The following is a 16,088-nucleotide window of genomic DNA, read 5'->3' on the forward strand; positions in this document are numbered from 1 at the left end:
GAGGTTATTGCCATAAGGGATTTTAAATGTATGTCTACACTGCACAAAAGACCAGGCTTTGACGCAGGTTTGAACCTGAGCCCTGTAGACGTGCCCTTCATTGCTCGTGGCACAAATTCATGAGAGACCACTCTTTCAATCACCAGTGCCCTTTTATTTCCTTGTATTTTCCCACCACCACGTATATACAGCTTTATACAGTTTGCTGTCAGGCAGGTAACCCCTTGGGGAACAGCTTGCTTTTACAGCTAGCTGGGAGCAACAGGTCCCCACTTTCCTGTTCCTCCCCTTCTACTTCCTTCCTGCTAGCTTTATAGGCCTTCCCCCATCAAGCGCACAGGTGTCTCTCCTTTAGGGCTTTAATCAGCCACAGCCTGTCAGCTCCAATCTCTTCCCCTTACTGGGAGCTGAGCTAGCAGGCTCTGAGCTAACAGGGGCTGAGTCAGTGCCTTTTGTCCAGCACCCTATTACAAGCCCCCATTCCAAATCAGTCTGATTTAAGTCAGCAAGCACTCAGGACGCAGGTCCTAGGGCCCTAATAGGGCAGTGGGTCAGAGCCCAACTCCTGCTGTGACTCCAGTCCAAGCCCTCTCCTTTTGCAGCGTGAACACAGGTCAAACCACAGATCCAAGTCAGAAGGTCTCCATAGCGTAATAGCATTGATGCGTTAACACGGCTGTGAGACCTGGATCCAGCACTTGTAAAGCCGGGTTTACATAGCAGTGTGGATGCTCAAACACAGGCTTGGGAACACCGAGTCCATGAGCCCGGGTCCCGCAGACCCGGGTTTACAATGCAGTTAGACATACCCTAATACTTCTGGCCACTGGGCATTTATGAAGCCTTGCCCCATGATGTGTTGATGCACTGGTATGGGTTTGCCCGGTGTACCCCAAAAATGTAAAATCCTTTATCATTTGTGTACAACACTTCACGTGGAGAATAAAAATGTATCCTAAAAATCTATTTGAGAAAGTGTGTGCATGATGTTCTAGCTGTTGTTAAACCTCAGTTTCTTAGGGATGATGGTTATTTGCTTTACCTGCTCCCAAGCATTTTATAGTCTCTATTGTTTATGAAACTGAAGCTATTTTCAAGTTAGAAAAGCTGTTTCATGGTGACTGCCTGACTTTTCCATAGGCAGAGGGCTGCCAGAACTGACTTTCTGAACTTCCCAGGAACACTGCCTCATATCTGGAATAATGTTTGGATTTTCCACGGGGCTGTTCTGCTCTAGCATTGTGGGGGGAGGAAGGGGCAGTGCATAGAGGCCTGCAGGGCTGCACCTTACTAGCTGTTCCAGAGTACAAACAGGGCCGGCTCCAGCTTTTTGCCACCCCAAGCAGCGAAGAAAAAAAAAAAAAAGAAAAAGCCGCGATCGGCGGCACTTCGGCAGCAGCTCTACCGCGCCGCTTCATTCTTCGGCGGCAATTCGGCAGCCGGTCCTTCCCTCCAAGAGGGACCGGGGGACCCGCCGCCGAAGACCCGGATGTGCCGCCCCTTTCCATTGGCTGCCCCGAGCACCTGCTTCCTGTGCTGGTGCCTGGAGCCGGCCCTGGTTACAAAGCCTCAAAGCAGCTATGTTACCCCAGAGGAGATGAAGGAATGAAGAAAACACAATCTATTCAATAAAATTCCTCACTACCACCCCTCCCCCTAAAAGAGATACAAAATAAAGTAGAAAACAACAAAAGCCCCAATTCAAGCAAGGTACTTAAACACTTGCTGACCATTAAGTAAACAAAATCAATGGGATTATTCACATGCTGAAAGTTAGGCACAGGCTTAAGCGCCTTGCTGAATCAAGGGCAGGAGAGAGTGGAGCTGCTGAATTTGTTCTGCCAGAGGCAGAACATCTGGCAGGTGCAGGCTAGGAGTTGTCCCTGGGATTCTTTAGCAACAAGTCCAAACTGCCTGTGAGTTCCATGCAGACCCAGGCTCAGCCAGATGTAACAGACTGGAGGAGATGGTTGATCTCAGAAATAAAAGTATTGGGTATCATAATTTCCATTTTAAAACATTATTAATGGAAAACAATAGTTGTTAGTAAAAGTACATCCAGTGATAGAATGATACGTACTTCGCTTTGTAAAGCACTTTGAGACAGACCGGTGAAAAGCACTATGTAAGAGCCAGGTATTGTTACGGATATGACAAGGCATCTTGCGCACATAAGTGTATACGTGATGTACGGTGCACATAGTCTCTCTCCACATCTTTAAATTCATCTGTTAATTAGCATTTTTATTCTGTTTTAGAGTTTCTGCATACTGTGTATGCTGTAGCTATGGCACAGTTCCAAGTTTGTCATCAAACACCCGTGTCTCAGCGTCTCGCTTTACTTGTAGCTAGTAACATACCTAAGCTCTTCCTATGCGAAGGAGATGTATTTGGATTGTTACTCGAAATAAACAGCATGTACCAAAACAACACAAAAAAGTGTCTCATTCACGTACTGGGAGGATGTGAAGTTATCTGAATGAGGGTCCCACAGACACTGGCTAGTCACCACTATATCCACAGTCTCATCTTTGCTTTTGTTTCCAATGGTGACGTTGACAACTAACTTATACCGAGGAGGAGTGACTTGCTTGACCAAGTGTTTTATTTCTTCACTTAAAGCAATAGTGAGGCTGGCACATTTTGCAGGCTCATAAGTAACGTTGGCGAGTTTGGTTGGTAAATATTCCCTTAGCAGCTCTTCTGCTCTGCCACAAGAGAATTTCTCTTTCGGTATTGCAGACGAGACTGGAATCTGTAACAAAGACCCAACTTTATAATATAATTTAATTAATTTATTTGTATTACAGTCATGTCCAGCGCCCTTAGGATTGGGGCCCCATTGTTTTAGACCCTGTACAAACACACACACACACACGTGTGTGTGTGTGTGTGTGTGTGTTACAATTGAACCACAATAAATTCTGTTCCAACAATATGAATCTCTACATTTTCAAAGAGCTACCTGGGGTTTAACCAGTCAACTTCCAGTCAAGTCAATAAGAGTTGACTCCAATTACTGGGAGTCTCGAATTAACCCACACAAGCACATTAACGGAACTGGGTCAGTGTGCTGGCTCACAATACAGTCATCCCCACAACACAAAATGTGGTTCTGGTTCCCCAGCATAGGTAAATGCTAAGATATATCCAGGACTTTTGCCCAATTCGGACACATGGTTAAAATCTGGTTAGGTCTGCACTGGAATATCAAACCATGTTTTAACCATATTGGGTGCAGCCACTATACTATTATGGTAGATGGGGAAGTTCTGTGAACCTATCCGCTCTAGTAGGACTTCTACCCAATGCTGACTGCCCAAGTCCTGTCCCAACATATGTTGGGTCTCATAAAGCCTGAGATGGATTCTTCAGTCACTGGCTGTACTTTGGCCCTGGCTAGGAACACAGGGGAAGGCATCATATCTCAGACCATTATGAGCCAAATTTTCGAAGACTTGTTCACACGCATTAAGCTTTGAAAATCTAGAGGTTTTGCTAAACACCCGTGGGTATGTCTACACTGCAGCTGGGAGCATGCTTCCCTACTTGGGGAGGCTAGGCAGATGCTCTGCTCAAGCTAGCATGCAAAAAATAGCCGTGTAGCCATGGGTAGCCCAGGGGGAGACTTGGGCTAGCCACCTGAGGACAAATCCACCCGGAATCCCGGCTGTGCACTCAGACAGTTAGCCTGAGCCACTGCCTGTGGTACCCCCAACTACGCTGTTACGTTTAGTACGCAAGCTTGAGCAAATCGCGTCCGTGTCCGAGCAGAGACGCATGCTCCCAGCTGCAGTATCGATGTACCCAGTGCAGCTCTTTGAAAATGCAGGGGTATAACTTCAAGCTGGCAAAGAATGGGAGAGTTAAAACTGGAACTGTACTTTACATTCCACCCCAATATGCCTAGATATTTCAGCACATATGGAACACGATGGGGCACAACCCTGCCCAGCTGGTCTGGCCCTTCTGCTGCTAAGCCTTCTCTCTTTGTTCATGGCTAGAAGGGAGGGGAGTGAGAGACACACAGCCCAGGCTGTGAATATTATTGGGTTGCAATCCTACAAAGGCAGACTGCAGGGAGAGAGGGTGGCAGTTTTGTATGCGGCTCCACCAGCTCAGCCATCTGCATTCCCTGGAGGAGGGAAATTCTTCAGGGGAATTTCCCCTTAGTGTGGGAGGTGGCCCTGGAAATGTGAAGAGCCTTAAACAGCAGCTGTCGGCACAGCAATCTCGAAGGCAGTGGTGCCCAAACTTTTCCTGTCGCACCCTCCCCTTACCAGTCATGGAGTCTGTCCACGCCCCCCCATACACACACACACACACTACTGCACAGTTGGCTCAGCAGAGGAGCTTGGACGGAGCTGGGGGCAGAATTGGGGATGTGGGGGGAGCTGGGGCTAGAGGTGGAGCTGGCCTAGGGGGCAGAGGGAATGAGGGCAGAGCTGCGGATGGGGGCGGGGCAGCGGGGCGCTCCCTCCCTGCCCCCCCCCGTGGGGGCTTGCCCCTCTAAACGTTCCTCTGTGCCCTCTTGGGAGTGAGAGGAAGTATGTCCCACAGTTTGGGGACCACTGCTCTAAACAGACCCCACCTCTGGCCAGGCCCTAATGATCTTTATTCTCCAGTTTCCACAGACGCTCTCCCCCACTCCACAGACTCCCTCTGCCCAAGCTTGGATTTACACCTTCGCTTGCTCAGGCAGCCCCGTTTGGAGGAGGTAGGGGCCCTTGCTCAGTGTGCTGAGCGTGAAAGCCATGCTGCAAAGACAGGCTGTTCTTGTACTCCAGCCCCAGCCTGTGTGTGACACTAATGCTCAGTTGGCAGGATGGTGCCTGGGCTCTTTACTTACTAAAGGAAGATGGGTTTCCCCACTTTTCAACAGACTCTAGGAGCAGAACAGAGAAGTATCCCATAGGAAGAGTTTCATTGAAAAAATGCTTAGATATTGATTGTTGCATCAATTATGAAATGGATTCTTAGTGCTGTGTGTGTGTAGAGTCATCTCTGGAGATGCAGATGGCTCATTTCATGTCAGAATGCTGGGATCAAAGAGATCAGCTCATCTCCCGGCCAATGCAGGATTGGTCCCTACAGGACATTTCCAGTGCTAGACCCGCAACCTAGCAATGAGGCTTTCAGTACTTCCCCAAGGAGACAAGTCCACCGTCTAATGCAGCTCACTGCCAGGAAGGTTTTTCCGATATGCAGCCTAGATATTCTCTTTCTTAATTTCATCTCATTACTTCGTGTTCCTGCCTAAGTAATTCCTCTCCCTACTTGGTACTGTCTTTAAACCCTTGATCAGCTCTGAAGTCCCACTGTTTGATAACATCCCTTCCATTTAAAATGAATCCAAGTCTTTTTCGACTTGTGGTTTATAGATTCTTCCCTGGTAGAAACTGTGTGAGACCCAGATATGGCGTAACTCTGTTTCCAGTGAAGCAAAATGGTTGCAGTACAAACTAATCCACTGTGGTCCTGATGCAGAGGTCCTTGCTGTTAATGGCAAGACTCCTATTTGACAGGACTGACCTGGCTGGTCACCATTATTCCTCATCCCGTCGCCCCCACCCTCTAGCCCAGGACTGCTTGGCTGACAAATGAGGATTCCTCAGTTCAGGCACAGCAGCTGAATTGCAGGCCCCAGGTCACACGAGGGTGAACGTGTCATGAGGCTGATATATGCTGTCTCCTAGGAGCACCTGGTAGAGAGCTCTCCACCCCCTCTCCTGGCTTCCCGAGTAATGTTGTATCCAGTGGGTACAACAAATAGCAGCAACTGGGGACACGGCATGCAGCTGGATGGAATGGGGAAGATAAACCACACAAAGACGAGCATCCTAGGCACTGCCATCCCAGACCAGACCAGTGAGCCATCCAGGCAGGCAGCCTGTTGCTGACAGTGGCCAGCGATGGATGCATGCTTTGGAGGAAAGCAGGCGGAACCTAGAGTGCTCTGGCCACCTGTACAATAATCGAGCCTGGAGGAAGCATAGACTCATAGACTTTAAGGGCAGAAGGGACCATTATGATCATCTAGTCTGACCTCCCGCATGATGCAGGCCACAAAAGCTGACCCACCCACTCCTGGAATAATTCTCTCCCTTGACTCAGCTGTTGAAGTCCCCAAATCATGATTTGAAGACTTCAAGTCGCAGAGAGTCCTCCAGCAAGCGACCCCTGCCCCATGCTGCGGAGGAAGGCGAAAAACCTCCAGGGCCTCTGCCAATCTACCCTGGAGGAAAATTCCTTCCCGACCCCAAATATGGCGATCAGCAGAACCCCGAGCATGCGGGCAAGATTCTCCAGCCAGACCCATGTTCTTTCTAAGCCCGGCTGATGAGTCTGTTCCAAGCAAGGCGAGGGCTAATCACCACCTTTGTAGTTTTATCCATGAGCGTAGCAATGGAGGCTATTCTGGACAGCATAGGCCTGACCCAAGGCACCCTTTGACCCCAACTGGAGTTATGGGCTCAGCACCACTGAAAATCAGATACTAAGGCTTTGTCTTCACTCAGAAACAAGGTGTGTTCTTAGCTCAAGTTAACTAACACACGGTAACTAACATGAGGTAAAATCCTAGTACTAGATCTAGGATTTTCCATAGTCTTTAGCTCAACCCACTAATATGTGAAAAACTACCAACTGCCTGGTCTTCACTAGGATTTTAACTGGTGTTAGGCTACTCAAGTTGGGACCACACCTCATCAGCTAGAAAAGACACATTCCTATAGGTTTGATCCAAACCCCATTGATGTCCGTGGGGTTTGGATCAGGCCCAAAGGGCCAAATTTCCAAATAAGCTCAGGTTCCATTTAGGCAGCAGAATAAGTGCACATGGGGTGCTGAGCTCTTTGGATCTATCATATGTAGACCACAGTGGTACCTGAAACATGCACATATCCTAGTCAATGAAAGAGGCCTGAGTCCAGCCCAGTCCAGATCTTGAAAGCCCTTGGAGCAGTTCCTAGACAGGGCAATTCCACTGTGGTGTGTCCCACTGTTATTGGCATCGAGTGGTCAGTCTTCATTGCTAATTGAGGGGATGTCACCATTCTCCTCAGCCATAGGAATGTCCAATAGAAAACTGCACTGAGTGTGTCATCTGAGTGACCCTGCGCTAGGCAGACAGAACACGTACCTTCTCATTAATGATGGTGATGGGCTTGTGACGAGAGATCTGGAGTCTTGACTTGTTTTTCATAGTGGCTCGGTTCTACAAGTCAAATGCATGCTTTACCAGGTGCTAAGATACACGAGCAAGACAACAAAGCTCCAGCCCGCCTTTCATACCCACACACTGGGCAGCTCTTCAGGGCAGGGAGTGTCTGACTGTGGGCACGTGCACGGCTCAGTACAATGGGGCCTGCAGACACTGCGGTACCACTTCGCCATTCTTCAGCATCTTTCATCAAAGGATCTCAAAGCACTTTACAAAGGTGATCTTAGTAAGCTTTGCAATGTCCCTGTGAGACAGGGAAGGGATCACTTCACCTACCACTGCAATACAGCCACCTCTGGAATTGAAGGCAGCAACAATACACAACATTTTAGGGCAGGGAGTGAAGAACAAGACTATATTCACAGCCATATTGAACTATCTACATTCACATAGCCTGCCTTTGACTTATAAACATCCAAATACAGCCTTATTTTGTTTGCTATAAGGGGATCTCAAAGCACCTTATGAACATTACTGAGCTTAGCCTCACTCCATCCCCATGAGGCAGGTCCCGGTGTCAGTATCCCTGTTTTACAGCTGAGAGGCTGTCATTTGACAAGGTTACACAGACGGTCAGTGGCTGAGCTGGGAACAGACCCCAGCTCCCCTTACTCCCTGCCCTGGGCTAGGGGAATTTAGCTAGAATGTCATTGCCAGAGTTGGAATTTGTCCCAGACTCTGTGGTTAACATCTAGGCTCCTACTGTAGCACTTTTCTAAGGGCTCCTTCGGGCTTTGTTTGTTTAACTAAGGGGAGTAGGCTGCTTTAATACACTGTGTGGCTGAGATGGGAGCTATCCAGTGTCAGACTATTAGCTGGCACCTCTAGCTATACTGTAAATCCTGGTACTGGCTCCCAACAGAAAACGCCTGAGCCCCAGTATTAGGCATTATACGTTTTACCTGAGCCCTCACCGCCAGAAAACAGTGGCTGTGGCTGGACCACAGAGTCAATGGCCAGCCCACTGCTAGCAGCTGCCTTAAACAGGTAAGCTACATGGGGGGGGAGTTAAAAACATCATCATCGATTCCTGCCGTGAGTAAAATGGATTTAATCCCAGGGCTAATCCTGTTAGCAGAGGCCAGTTTCAAAGGGCAGGTGGGATGATAAAGAGAGTCAGGGATGCCCTCCAGTACCGAGCATGTGCCCCAGGAAAGGGGCACAGGCGGATGTCTCTGTTAACCGTGCTAGCGAGGGCCAGGAGCTCTACAGCACAGCTTCAAACCTCTGCAGTCAGAGCCAGCCTGACAGTGATGGGGTTGGTCAAAACCACTGGGCTTTCTCCCACTGCCTGTGGGGGATGATCACCTGCTGGTGTTGGGGGGGGCAAAGGCTGTGGGCCTGCAGAGGGCTGGGAGTTGTGGAGGTTGCACTGGGCAGCAGGGCCCCAGACTTTGGTTTACTGTTTGTGCCCATTAACCGGACCTGGGTATAGATGCTTTTAGCAGCAATACCAGCCTCTTTCGCTCCTGTTCTGAATCCTCCTGGTGTCTGCTCGAGGGGGATGGTTACTGCTATGGGACACAGCAGAACCAGGGGGTCACTGGAGCCTTGCTCTTAAGTGGCTCTTATTGGGAGCATCTCTACAGCAATAACCACAGTACCTTAAATTCCTTAGTGAGTCGCTGGGCGGCTAGAAGGCCCCTCAGGCTGACAGAGGCTGGTTTAGAAGTTGTGGCTTCTGAAGCTCTTGTGGTTTCTATGCCCATCTGAAGCTTGGAAGGTGAGTGACCGCCAGCAGCAGGAGCACCTGGGGACTTAAGGGGAATATACGGACCAAGAAGTGAGCGCGTGCGGATGTCTGAGTGAAGAGATGTGCCGGTGTCATGACACCAGATGCAGGAGCATCTGGTCCATGGCATCCGTCTTGGACGCTTCCCCAAATGGCTTCCCACTGAGCCGCTAGCCACCCATCCTGCCCTGGCAGCTCAAACCCTTCGCCTGCCCCCAAGTTAAGATAACAAAAATACGAATTGGACCCTTTAACCAAACAGGTAAACCCCACCCAACCCCACACATCCCACAGCACATCCCAGCCACCCACAGTGAGTGTGAATGGGGGCAGTGAATGCCCTGCATCTCTGGGCGTGGATACGTCGTCTGGCTAGTGAATCTAATTCTTACATGGGTCCCTGCACCACAGTAGCTGAATGCCTTTTCCTCCTTGATGTTAAATAGAACACACACACACGTTGAGTGTTTGTATTTGAAGAGGGAAGTCTGTATTCATGTGTATACTGTACTGTATTTGATTTGCTGCTGTTGCATAGCACTTCAGGGGTGGGGGTCAAGGGAGGAAGTATGATTATTGTTATTATCACCCATAAAATAAATCCAGGCACTTAATGACCTTGGCAGAGAGCATTTCCTGGGGATTAATGACAGATTGGTGTTCATGTCCCTCAGGCTGTCAGCTCCTCCCAGCTGGACATTAATCCACAAGAAATGACTTGGGTATCGATCCCTATTGCTTAATTAATAAATGCAACATGTCTTACTGGCTTAGATTTAGAGACGGCCCTTTCTTCTCTTCCTGCTGCATTGAAGGTGACTTTTTTAGCACCTGTCACTCTTTCTTTTGAGGCCTTTGGGTCTTTTGGTTTCCTGGCATTCATTTGAGTGTTGTTTTGTTGCTGCAGCAGAGAATTTCACCCTTAGAAGGAGGGAAACAGATGACACGCTTGCTGTCTTCTGCGTTTCCCTGGCTAATGTGGCACCGCACGAGAAGCAAATCTTTCAGAAGCAACACAAAGTCTTGATTATCCTCAGCTGATTACATCCGCTTTACAAGAGTCTGCACAAAAAGGAGCATGAGCTGTCGAGCAAGAACATTGTAATTCACCGAGGTCTTAACGTTTTCTGTAATAATCAATTTCTTGCCTATGAGTCACCATTCATCTTCAGTACTTTCTTTATTGGGTGGATTTGCTATCTTTAGTTCTAGACTACCAACTGTCTTTGAGAAACAACCACACTAATTAGGAGCGATTACCAGTCTATCAAGTTTTAAAAGTCAGGTGCACTGTCCCCATCTGATTTGGAGCCCTGTTTTCAAAAGTGGCTAGTAGTTTTGGGTGCCCAGCCTGAGTTGCCAGAAGGGAATTTTCAGAAGGTGCTGAACACCCTCCTCTGTAAATGAGGTCCCTTAAGGTGTCTTAAGTTGAACACCCAAAAAACAGAGTCATCCAAAATCACTAATCCCTGGTTTTGGAAATCTTGGATCCAAGATCACTTTTTAAAGACTAGGACTGCGCTGTCTCACCCAATCAGATTTCAAAACAGAATTCATCTGAGTGGTGTAGACTAAATGACCTGCTTCTTCCTTAGATTACAAGGCAGACACATAAACATTACTGTTTTCAGGGTTGCCTTTGGTAAATGATGGGCTTGTTATATTGCCTGGAACATTTCTAAATGGCATTACTCTTTCACCGCCTGTCTTAGAGCTGCTCACGTGTATTATCTCATGTTGAGAATGCCAATAGTATTGGCCAGGAGAGTCAGGACCCAGTTCTGGGCTCGCTTTCAGGACTGTAAATACGGAGTAAGTCCCATCAGAGCCACCAAGTTACACAGGTGTAAATCTGAACGAGCAGAGTCAGGCCCTCAGTGTACCAAAAAGATTTTCCCTTTGCAAATCTGGAATGCATTTTGTATTAAGAAAGGTAAATGTGTAAAAATGTGCCGTCAGAAGGTAACGGCCCTAATGTCTACACAACAGGGCTACACTACAGCCATCACCCAGTGTATCACACGGGCTCCAGGGACGGGGACACTCTACTCACTGACAGATAGGAAGAATTGTTTTTGTCCTACCTGCAGATGGCCTTGGTGTAGCCTCGGTTCAAGGTGCTTTGCTCTCCTTGTGACAGCCACGTTAAACACTGACCAGATTAAGTTAAAATAAAATGAAGCCACTTCTACTTAACAGGACGCCTGCCCTCCAGTGTGTACAAAATGGATGGCTAACACTCCTCTAGCTACTGATTCTGGCTACTGTGTTGACTCTCTCCAGACCTCCACCCTCCATAAACATTAAGGCAAACAAGATTTGCATTTCTTTCTCTGGAGAGAGAGCAGGAGAAAGAGGCATTATTTACATAGCATTTGCTTTGTTCTCCCTCAGTCAGCTGGTGAGATGTTACTCTGTTAACCATTAGAAAGCCGGCCCTTTAGTGACAAAATTGGTGGTCCTTTGGCATGGCTCTCCCTTTGTAAGCATAAACTCTTCCTGGCTTCGGAGCGTGCGGCTGGTGAAACTAACATCCATAGCAATTTGGGGGGGCGATATTAAGTAAAGCAGTTCAGGGATGCTGCCTAGATTGAGGTCATAAAATTATAACATATGGCAATGTCCTAGGACTAAATTGTTTCCTGTAGGGGTTATTTCCATGGGAAATAGCGTGGTCAGGAGGATAAGGAATGAGAGGAGGCAGGCGATGTGGTTTCTATTCCCAGCTTTGCCACTGACCTGCTGTGCGACCTTGGGCAAGTCACTTCACCCCTCAGTGCCTCAGTTTCCCATGCAACTCTGTGCCTTCTCTAGTGTAAGCTCTATGGGGCAGGGGCAGTTTCTTGCTATGCGTATGTACAGTGCCTAGCACAATGGGGCCCTGATATTTGCTGGAGCCTCTGGGAGCTTCTGTAATACAATACAATAATAATAGGAGACAGGAAATTCAGGGTATGTCTATACTGTAATAAAAGAGCACCGCTGGCCCAGGTCAGCTAACTCAGGCTTGCAGGGCTTGGGTTGCGGGGCTATACAATTGCAGCATAGACGTTCGGGCTCGGGGGGGAGCCTGGGATCTGAGTAGGGTGACCAGATGTCCCGATTTTATAGGGACAGTCCCAATTTTGGGGGCTTTTTCTTATATAGGCACCTATTATCCCCCATCCCCGTCCCGATTTTTTACCCTTGCCATCTGGTCACCCTAGATCTGAGACCCTCGTGGGGTTCCAGAGTGTGGGCTGCACCCCAAGCCTGAACGTTGACACTGTTACTTTATAGCACCACGAGCCCGGGGCAGTTGACTTGGAGATTCGGTACCAGAGGTTTTTTTATCACACTGTTGACGTACCCTCAGTATCTTTGGACGAATGTCGGTTTGGACCAATTCTTTGGAAGCAGCGTGTTGCCCCACCCGCCAGTCCACCAGGAAAGGGGTTCAACCCTAAAATGCACAGCTCTCCTGAGATTTATTGGAAGCCAGGACCATCTTTGTGGTGTCCCTGTGCCTCCACGGTGCCTCCTGACCGACGGTTCCGTAATGTCTCGGGACGTCCCCGGGGCACTGGGGATGGTAATCCTGCTACAGGAGGGAAATCAGTGTACAGATGCCAGCAGCGTCCATTGCTAATTTACTCTAGAGATTCCCACTGATGTTGAGTGAGGACGGCGGTGACTGAACCAGCAGAGGCCCAGACAAGTTCTGTTCATGTCTGTGAACCTCTGACTGGGAGGATTTTGGTGCTAGCTGGCTGTCCATGAGCACATTTTGACGCTGCACTTGGCCAGTACGTTTAGACTGCGCCTGTCAGGGGGCATCACTCACCGCTGGTCCGGCGCTGCCTCCTGGGGATTAGCTCGATGCCGATGCCCTCCCATTCGTGGCTTGCACACTGTTGCTCTGTCCCCGTTGTCTGTCTGCAGCCCTTCCCACGGCCCCAGGAACTGCAGTGTCCTCTTCATGGCTCAACCCTTCGGCCAGGTCACCATCTGTGTTTCCCCCTTTTGGCGGTTAGTATTGCAGTCCAAATCCTGCCACTTCCCTGTGGTGAGTTGGAGGGACCCAGGCCCGTCTACTACTCCAGGTCCCAGCCCAAGGACCCTGTGTATCGCAGCCTCCTGCTGTTCCTCTAGCTCCTCTCACCACTGCTACGATTCCCTAGACACTTCCCCATGGCCCCAGCCCCTCCTTTGCCCTTACCTCAGGGCCATCAGCTGCTCAGTCCCTGGAGCCAGCCAGGAGTTCTCCCTTGCTCCCCCGGTCCCTGCCAGCAACTGACCTGTCCATGCTGCTAGCTTTCTTTCAGCCTGCTAGAGTGCTAGGGACACAGTTCTCCCCTCTTGTGCTCCCAGTAGCAACCGACCTCTGCTCTGCCTGCAGCTCCATTTCTGTGAGACTCCTGGGCCCTGATTGACTGCTCCTCGCAGCCTCTCTCCTATTGGCTGCGTCCCTTCCCGCGCAGCCTCCCTAGGGCTTTAGTAACCTCTTGTATGCCAGTGTGGGGTAAACACCCTATCATGGTGCCCACTTGCTCTCTCTCACCGTTGAGCCTGGAAAGACCAAATGGTATTCTCCAGCAGCACCACTAGCCCCACTTCTAGTCCCAGTCCCCCTATGAGCTCACACCTAGCACCCATAGAAGCTGATGCTTTATAAGTAGATTCAGTCAGGCAGAATGAGCACAAAGCCATTGACCCTGACCCTTGCCTGTGTGCCCCCCACCAAGATTTTCAAACTTCAGGGCCCATGTGAGCCCATGTGACCTGGATCTGGCATAAAATATTTGTGAACCTCTTTGGACTTAACATGGGAATGCTTTGCATCAATGTCCAATGAGAGATGGGAGATCTAGTATTTTGCCCATCTACCCTGATTGGTAACCACTGAATACCTCCATCATAGTCATCATTCCTGGTAGAATGATCAACCCAAAATATATTACTTGCAGGAATAATCAGGTCAATACACAACATTGTTGAGGGGATGAGCATGATGACTGATTGGCTTAAAAATCATGAGATAAAAATTATTGTTGGGTTCTTCTTTTTGAGCTTCTGTTGTCTGAACCTTTACTTTACACTCAGGTCACATTTCTCAAGCTTTTCTCTGCAGCCGTAAAGGCTAGAAACGTACTGGGTTTTTTTTAAATGAAAAGCTGAGGTTCGCATGTAAGCATTTTTCTCCAGGAGCTGAGGATTTCAGAAAAGTACCAGGTATCATGAGACTAGCCATAAAATTAAATTAACAAAGAACATGGCTGGGCTATTGTCTGAATAAATGCATGGGAAGTGAGTTGGTGATGGAATACAGAGCTTTTAAGATCTTGGATTGAATTCTATCCCAGATTGGCATTATCTTACAACTGTTGGAATTCCTGTGTGAAATGACTTGATGGGTCCCAGTCCTGTTCTTAGGGGCTGAGTGACCACATCAGAAAAACCATCATCGTACTTAATATCTTCCTCTTTATCCTTCCCAAGGCAGAATGGGCCTGAGACTTAATTATCCTCATCCCTCAGAAGTGATCCCTCCCCATCAGGTTTAAAACATATTGGTTGACGACATGGAGGAATCAGTGAAGAGAGGACTCTGGTTTCCAAGACTGCCAGCTCAGCACCTTTCACCAGCACTGATATATGGTAAGGATATGACACCATCAGCTGCTGAGGATGTGGCATTTTCCCTGAGCATACCACACACCACATTTAACAAGGGCGGCCTCCCCTGCTTAGGGAGTCCAGGGTTAACTTGGGCATTGGTATGTACCTAACACAGTACCAAATAACCCCTGCTTCCCTCAATTGAAATGCTAATTCATTCTTGTAAGTGAGCGCTGTGAAACAGTTCTCAGCGTTCATGGAGGTTGGGCTAGAAAAAAATCCACAGAGGAGTTACAACAACAAACCTGCAGTGGTAGCAACCTATCTGTGCACAGCGGGAGATGAAAGCCAAGTGAGACATGCCCATGAACCAAACCCTGGTCCTCTTACACATAACTATTTATTGTTTAGACGGTACCACATAATGGACTCAGGAGAGCTGAGTCCAGAACTGCTCTGCTACAGAATTCTTGTGTGACGTAGGGTAAGTCACTTCATCTCTCTGTGCCTCTGTTCTCCATCTGTGAAATATAGATAATACTTCCTTTCTTCCACCTGCTGCCTGTCTTGTCTATTCAGATTGTAGGGCAGGGGCTGAGTCTTTCAATATGCATGTACAGGGGCTAGCAAAATGGGGCTCTAATCTCAGTTGGGGCCTTTGCATGCTACTGTAATACAAATAATTATTAATAATAACCAGAGATGTACGTGGTGCTTTTCAGACACTAAACAGGGGCATGTCCCTGTCCCTAGGAGCTTACAATCTGAGAGACAAAACACAGCAAGAGATTCATAGATTCATAGACTCTAGGACTGGAAGGGACCTTGAGAGGTCATCGAGTCCAGTCCCATGCCCTCATGGCAGGACCAAATACTGTCTAGACCATCCCTGATAGACATTTATCTAACCTACTCTTAAATATCTCCAGAGATGGAGATTCCACAACCTCCCTAGGCAGTTTATTCCAATGTTTAACCACCCTGACAGTTAGGAACTTTTTCTTAATGTCCAACCTAAACCTCCCTTGCTGCAGTTTAAGCCCATTGCTTCTTGTTCTATCCTTAGAGGCTAAGATGAACAAGTTTTCTCCCACCTCCTTATGACACCCTTTTAGATACCTGAAAACTGCTATCATGTCCCCTCTCAGTCTTCTCTTTTCCAAACTAAACAAACCCAATTCTTTCAGCCTTCCTTCATAGGTCATGTTCTCTAGACCTTTAATCATTCTTGTTGCTCTTCTCTGGACCCTTTCCAATTTCTCCACATTTTTCTTGAAATGCAGTGCCCAGAACTGGACACAATACTCCAGCTGAGGCCTAACCAGTGCAGAGTAGAGCGGAAGAATGACTTCTCGTGTCTTGCTCACAACACACCTGTTAATGCATCTATAAAGAAAGATGACCATAAAGAAAGGGTGAGGAATAAAACAAAGAGGACACAGGGTCTGATCGTAGCAGATGCATCTTGTTAGTCCCTCTTTTTTAAAAAGCAATATATTAAAATGGGAAGTCGAGTTTGGACGCTGGGGGGAAGGA

Source organism: Terrapene carolina, unplaced genomic scaffold (genome assembly GCF_002925995.2).
Source record: "Terrapene carolina triunguis isolate 2854851 unplaced genomic scaffold, T_m_triunguis-2.0 Scaffold103, whole genome shotgun sequence".
Lineage (NCBI taxonomy): Eukaryota > Metazoa > Chordata > Testudines > Emydidae > Terrapene > Terrapene triunguis.